At 45.3% G+C, this 6,218-nt stretch overlaps 1 pseudogene; it reads left to right on the forward strand.

The window, feature by feature from the left end:
* The window catches only part of LOC125405499 (L-lactate dehydrogenase A chain-like), a 31,027-nt pseudogene extending 26,792 nt beyond the window's left edge, over nucleotides 1–4,235 (forward strand).
* The last annotated feature ends 1,983 nt before the right edge of the window (nucleotides 4,236–6,218 follow it).

The raw sequence follows: 6,218 nt of genomic DNA on the forward strand, positions 1-6,218 counted from the left end.
TTGGCCTATTCACTCAGGCTTATTATTAACTAGCTCTTACAATTGAAATTTACCCATAATTCTTATATTTTTAACCATGTGGCTTAGTATCTTTTCTCAGTAAGGCATTCTTATCTTGCTTCCTCTGCATCTGGTTTGAGACTGTGTCTTTGCCTTTCCTCTTCACATAATTCTCCTAGTCTAGTTAGTTACCTCTCCGATACTTCCTACCTAGCTACTGACCAATTTGTTTTATTAGATCAATACTAGTGACAAATCTTTACTGTGTTCAAGAGCATTATCCCACAGCATTTGCCCCCCTTTTTTTAGAAACAAGAACCCTGAATCTGATCTCCTTTGTTTAGCTTTTTTCCTGACCAATATCAATAACAACTTGTAATAAATACTCTAAACAAAGACAAACATCCATAATCCATTTTTTGGGAAGGTGGGCATAGTTGTCTAGGCTACTTCCTGCTGATTGGGGGTACTGGTAATTACTGGGGGCTCTTGAGAAAATGTGGGATTATGGTCAAATACTGACTGAAGTATTCTTTGAGTCTGGATCACCTCAACCAGTCACCTTAAGGCTGTCCTGGATATAGAACTCAGAGGAAAGTGCAGCAGAGGCACTCTGAGACATTGCATTATCTGGCCATCTACTTCCATCAGAGATTTTTCAGGGAGTCTTCGTGGACCAAACCTGATTTTTCTTAACCCAAAATGAATCCACAGCATCTCATTTCCTGTGGAAAGAAAATAAGAACCCTTTTTCCAAATTAACATATCTTTTGACTTAAATTTTGAAGTAAAGATATTTTTAAAATATATAGGTTGGTTTAATCCAACAGCATTTATAATCAAATGTCTTTTAGCAACTGTTGCTTCTTCCTCAGCAAGCAAACATTTCAAAGACAACACAATGTCCAGACTCTCTGTGTATTTTCCATCATTGTGTGACTTTTTTTATTAGTCTATTTCATTTTTAGGCACTTTCTCTATCCTTTTTTTCTCTCCCAAGCCTATGTATATTTTTAAAAACACTGTAAATGGTTTAAATTTTTTTCATCTGAATCGTTTTTACTGTATATATCTATCTTTTTCTGAGCACATGAGTCATTAATCTGTTAAATGGCATGACTTGGATTAAAATGGTGGCTTTGGTGGCTGACTCTGCCCTATTCCTTGGCTTTCTGAGAGTCGAGTTTCATGGTGGAGGTAACTAGCCAGAGCCACATTTATTGCCACAACTCTATGGAGTTTCTAGATCCATGCCACCACTAAGAATCATGCTGCCATCTGCTCGTAAACACCATTGAAGTATTTGATGGCAAAGCCTCTTAAAAGAACTGTGTGGTTTTTGTTGCTAATGATGAGTAGGGAGCCTCTCTTAAAGAAGCCGTGCCTCTGCTTGCTTCTAGCAAACAGAACACACCAGAGAAAATGCTGCCACGAAGAAGCCATGCTTGACTCTCTTTTTTTGTGTCTAGAATTCCTTCGCAAGCTTTCTCAGGTTGTATGTGGTTGTAGTTGCCGAATGTTGGGTGCCATTTGTTGATGAAAGTTTCTGTACTGCCCAGTCCCACAGCTGTTCAGTCCCAAATAACCATACAGAGGCTTATCTTAATTATAAACTGTTTGGCCTCTTCACTCAGGCTTATTACTAACTAGCTCTTACAACTTAAATTAACCCATAATTCTTATTTAGTCACATGACTTTGCACATTTTCACAGGCATTCTCATCTTGCTTTTTCTGTGTCTGGCTTGTAACTGCCTTTTTTATTGTCAGAATTCTCCTATTCTGGTCACCCTCCCTATATTTTCTTCCTGGCTATTGGCCAATCAGCATTTTATTAAACCAATACAAATGACAAATCTTTACAGTGTACAAAAGCTTTATCTTATAACACCTAACCCCAAAATCAAAACCAAATTTAAAAGAAAAGCCCAAAACTAAACAAAATTTTTAAAAAAGAAGAAGAATCTTGTGGAAGCTGTAGTGGTTTTTGAGAAACACAATTTGCCTTTTATTATGTTCATCTTTACCTATAAGTGTTCATTGCCATGAGTCATTGATCTGGCTCAAGATCTCTGGTTTCTGCTATACCAGCAAAATAGACTCTCATTGGGGCTCCTCTTGGATATCATATTACTGTCCTGTGTTATGAAGATACTGCTGTTTTGGATCTATAGCTTCATTTCCTTCATGTGCTCTACTGGGTCATAGATTTAGTCAACATTGGGGGTTCTGCTAACTCATAGTTCTGGCTCTTGGCCTGGGTGGTAGGTTGGTTCGTCAGTTCACTAGCTTTCAGCCACCATCACTACCCAGGGTGAGTTTTCCAGCACTGCCTTGGCTGGCTTACCAAATGCAGCCTGCTACTGCTCTCAGATCCCCCCCCATATATATCACCAGAACAAGTGTCACTGTTTTGCTCAGGCAAGGTGTGGGGTCCTCTCTTCTGATGACTGTAGGGGTCTTAAGAGGGAGATGGGGCTACCTCTCCTGCTCTAGTTCTCTGGGCTAGCTAACCTGCACCCCTGAAAACAGGGTCAGCTCTAGTGTGGTGTCCAGGCAGGGTGCAGGGCCTGCTCTCCTGTGTGTTGCAGCTGGTGTGGGGCAGGGATAGTTTTCTCACTTTTGTGACTCTGGTGCCAGCTCTCTCACCTACCACAGGCAGCAGGGGTAAGAGAAGGGGGGCATCTTTCTCTCACCCATGCCACCACATGGGTCAGAGTTAACTCTGCTGCTCTCATGCCCTCAGGGCTGGCTGATTTGCATCCCCAACAACAGGGTCAGCTCTAGTGTTCTTCCCAGGAAAGGTGCAAGTCTATGGTGAGGAGTGGGACCATTTCTCCTGAGTGTAAGGGATGGGGGGTAAGCTGTCTCTGAGGAGTACTGTCAGCTTGCCTGTTGTAGTATCCTGCAAGGGGGAGGACCAGTCATTGGGGAGGGGGCTCAGTGAAGGGCAGGGCCAGTTTAGCACAGCATTTTTCCAATGACCCTGAGCTAACAAGGACCAAGGACATCACCACAGACCCCAGGGTTAGAAGGACAATGAACCCAGAACCCAGATATAACTCTCAGATTAGCACGCCCCCAGCGGCAGCATGTCCACCAGGTAGCAACATGGTCCTGGGTGGCTGGTGAGAACCCAGATATCTGCAGAGTCACAGACACCACAGAAGACCTTGACCTCTGCATGGCCTTAGGCCTGTGTCTGAATGTCTCAACGGCTCCGGCGTGGCCCCTAACACTGCACAGTCCTCAGACACTGACATGGTCTGAGGTGGCCGACCAGATATCGGTCATCCACATGGCCCTTGGTGATATTAGGAGCTCCAGATATCAACTCAGTCCCTGACTGCTGTAGGGCGATGGACCCAGACATGGCCCTCTGCAGCCACCCTGGCCAACCCCGGGTGACAGCACAGGTCATTCAGATCAGAATGTCCCTGGTAGTTGTATGGCCCTCTGTAGTGATGTTTTGTTTATGTTTTAACAAACAAAGTTTGGCTGAAGATCAGAATGCAGAGCTAAGCTACTAGAGGCCAGGGAGTGGTGGCATACACCTTTAATCCCAGGACTTGGGAGACAGGGGCAGAAGGATCTCTGTTAGTTCAAGACCACCCTGAGCTACACAAGATTAAATCTATTTAAAATATAAACAGAGCTCACACAAACATGATCCCTGGATTTGGAATCACACATCTTTATTTGCAGTACTAGGGAGATGGAGATAGGAGTGATATGGCTGGGTGGAGAAAGGAATATAAGGTGGAAGGAGGCGAGGAGCTCAAGGCAATCTGAGGTTTGGGGGAGACAGTTGCAGTATGGGGTTTGGTGGAGACAGATGGAGTTGGGAGGTGCAGTCTGAGGACAAGATTGCCCCTGCAGTATAAGCACTGGTAGAGGTAAAAGAACTCTCTAGTGACTGGCCTTTCTGCTTCTCTGATCTTCAGCATTAACCTCTTTATCTGACTCTGGGTTTTTATTATTAAGATCAACTAGAATGTGTGCTACAGGTCTCGGATGCCCTCATGGACACAGGTTGTGGTCCAGAACCTGGGCATCTATGTGGCCTTTTGTTGTGATAGAACCATGGAATCAGACATGGTCCTAGATAGCAGCCTGAACTCGGATGTCACCATGGTCCCAGGGGAAGCACAGGTCACCCAGATCAACATGACCACTGCAACAGTATGGCTTTGGGATACCAACATGACCCCAGAGATGGCAGCCCAAACACCTTAGCCCATGGGCTAAGGACATCAACACAGACCCTGTTAAGATAGGTACCACAGACCCAGACATGATCCTCAGCAACAGCCTGGGCCAGGTTCTCACCATGTCCCTGGGTGTCTCTGTAGACCATCCAAACTGGTATGGTCCCCATGGCTGCAACATAACCCTAGGTGGCAGCCTAGACCCTAGACCCCTCATGGTTCCTAGCCCCGTGACAGGAGCCACAGACACCAATACAGGCTTCCATGACTGTTCCAGGGCCCTGCAACATTAAGACCCGGGCCTTGGTCATAGCTCTTTTTGGGTGGCCAGCAGACCAATCATGTCAGCCCTTTCCTCACCAACCTCGGCTTTCCAGACCCTCCTCTCTCCATCACCCACAAACCACTCCACCTCTTCCTCTGTCCACATCCCCACCCTGCACTCTCTCACCACAATGGTGCCCAACTGCCCAGTGCCAGGGCTTTTGGTTGGGTCACAGGTGATACTTGGTTGAGTAGTGCCTGCCCCAGTCATAGGGAATGGCATGGAGCTGATGTCTTTCCTCTCTTTGGTGCCGGAGCCTGGAGATCTCGGGCAGCACTTGGTATGATGGTTCCTGTTGATTGTGACTCCTGCAGACCCAAAAGTCTGTTGCCGGGGTGGGGGTGGGGGTGGTGGAGGGGCAGCTGCCATCTGTGTCCACCACTGATTCAGGTCCAGGTAGGGCCGGTAGTTCCTAGTTGACTGTGCCCTAATTTGCTTCTGGTAGCTTTTGACTTTACATGTAAATCTTTAATTTACTCTGACTTGAATTTTTTTTTTATTTTATTACATAGTATTAGTAGGATGCGTCGATAATTCCCCCAAGATAATTTACTGAAGACTACTTTCAGCATCTCATATTCTTGGAAACTATCAATGATCACTTAACTGGGAAGGGAGGATGGCTCAGTGGGTAAAATACTTGTTATGTAAGTCTGATGACCCGAGTTCAATATCCAGAACTCATATAAAGGTGGACAAACAATTGCGCAAAATTGTTCTCTGACACACTCTCTCCCTCTCCCCACCTTTCACTCTTTCCACCCAAACTCATGAATAACTACAAAAACAAAACTTTAAAACTTAACGATAAATGCACAGTGTAAAGTTTGTAAGGCCTGATAAGCCTCTCCAAATCAGACAAAATCAAACCAAATTAGAAAAAGCCCAGGTTTAATGGATGCCAGTGCTCCCGGGTGACCCTCGGGAAAACACGGAGAGGGGAAAGGAAGAACAAAAGACCACATGTTCATTCTCTGGGGAGCAGTTTAAATAACCTGTGGGAGTGGTCTTGACCCTCTCCTGGAAGGGGTCACCATTTGGCAGACTTTCTCAGAGGTGGAGTCTGGATTGGGGCAACTCCCAGGGGAGGGGGCTTGAAATGGAACTTTCCACCCAAGCATTCCAAAATGGATGCCAGGGGCTGGGGTGAAGCCCCACCCAAACATTCCAGACTCTTTGGATATAAGGGTATCAGCAGCTGTGGTGACAGTTCCAATCAAACACATAGGTATTTGTTTTAGGGTTTCTTTTGTTCTTGCCGTGCACCCCCACATCCATCATCAAACAAGAAAATTCACAGTCTGCGGAAAGACAGATGTTATAAGGCTCCTCTGATCCCCTCACTGACGTAATCCTCCTCCCCCAACACTGATGTAATTGAGGGGTTTATCTTTAAAACCACTGTGCCTCTGAGCTCTGGCAGCAAAAGAGATTTTGAAGGCAATACCCTATTCTTGGTCTGGCCATTATTAAAGGACTCATTCTCTGAATTGGCTTAATTAGCATGAATGCTGGTAATTGTCCCCAGGATTGTTTCCTTCTGAATTGAAACATTCCCACAAGGAAAGACTTGCAAACTGAATGGGTTTCACACGGATGAAAAGAAAGTGAGAGCGTTCATGGGGACCCTTCCCAAGGATATATAGATGCAGTAAACAGCTGCTGGGAGAGGCAACAAGTCAATCA

The sequence above is a fragment of the Myodes glareolus genome, chromosome 1, assembly GCF_982192425.1.
Source record: "Myodes glareolus chromosome 1, mMyoGla1.1, whole genome shotgun sequence".
In the NCBI taxonomy this organism is placed as follows: Eukaryota; Metazoa; Chordata; class Mammalia; order Rodentia; family Cricetidae; genus Myodes; species Myodes glareolus.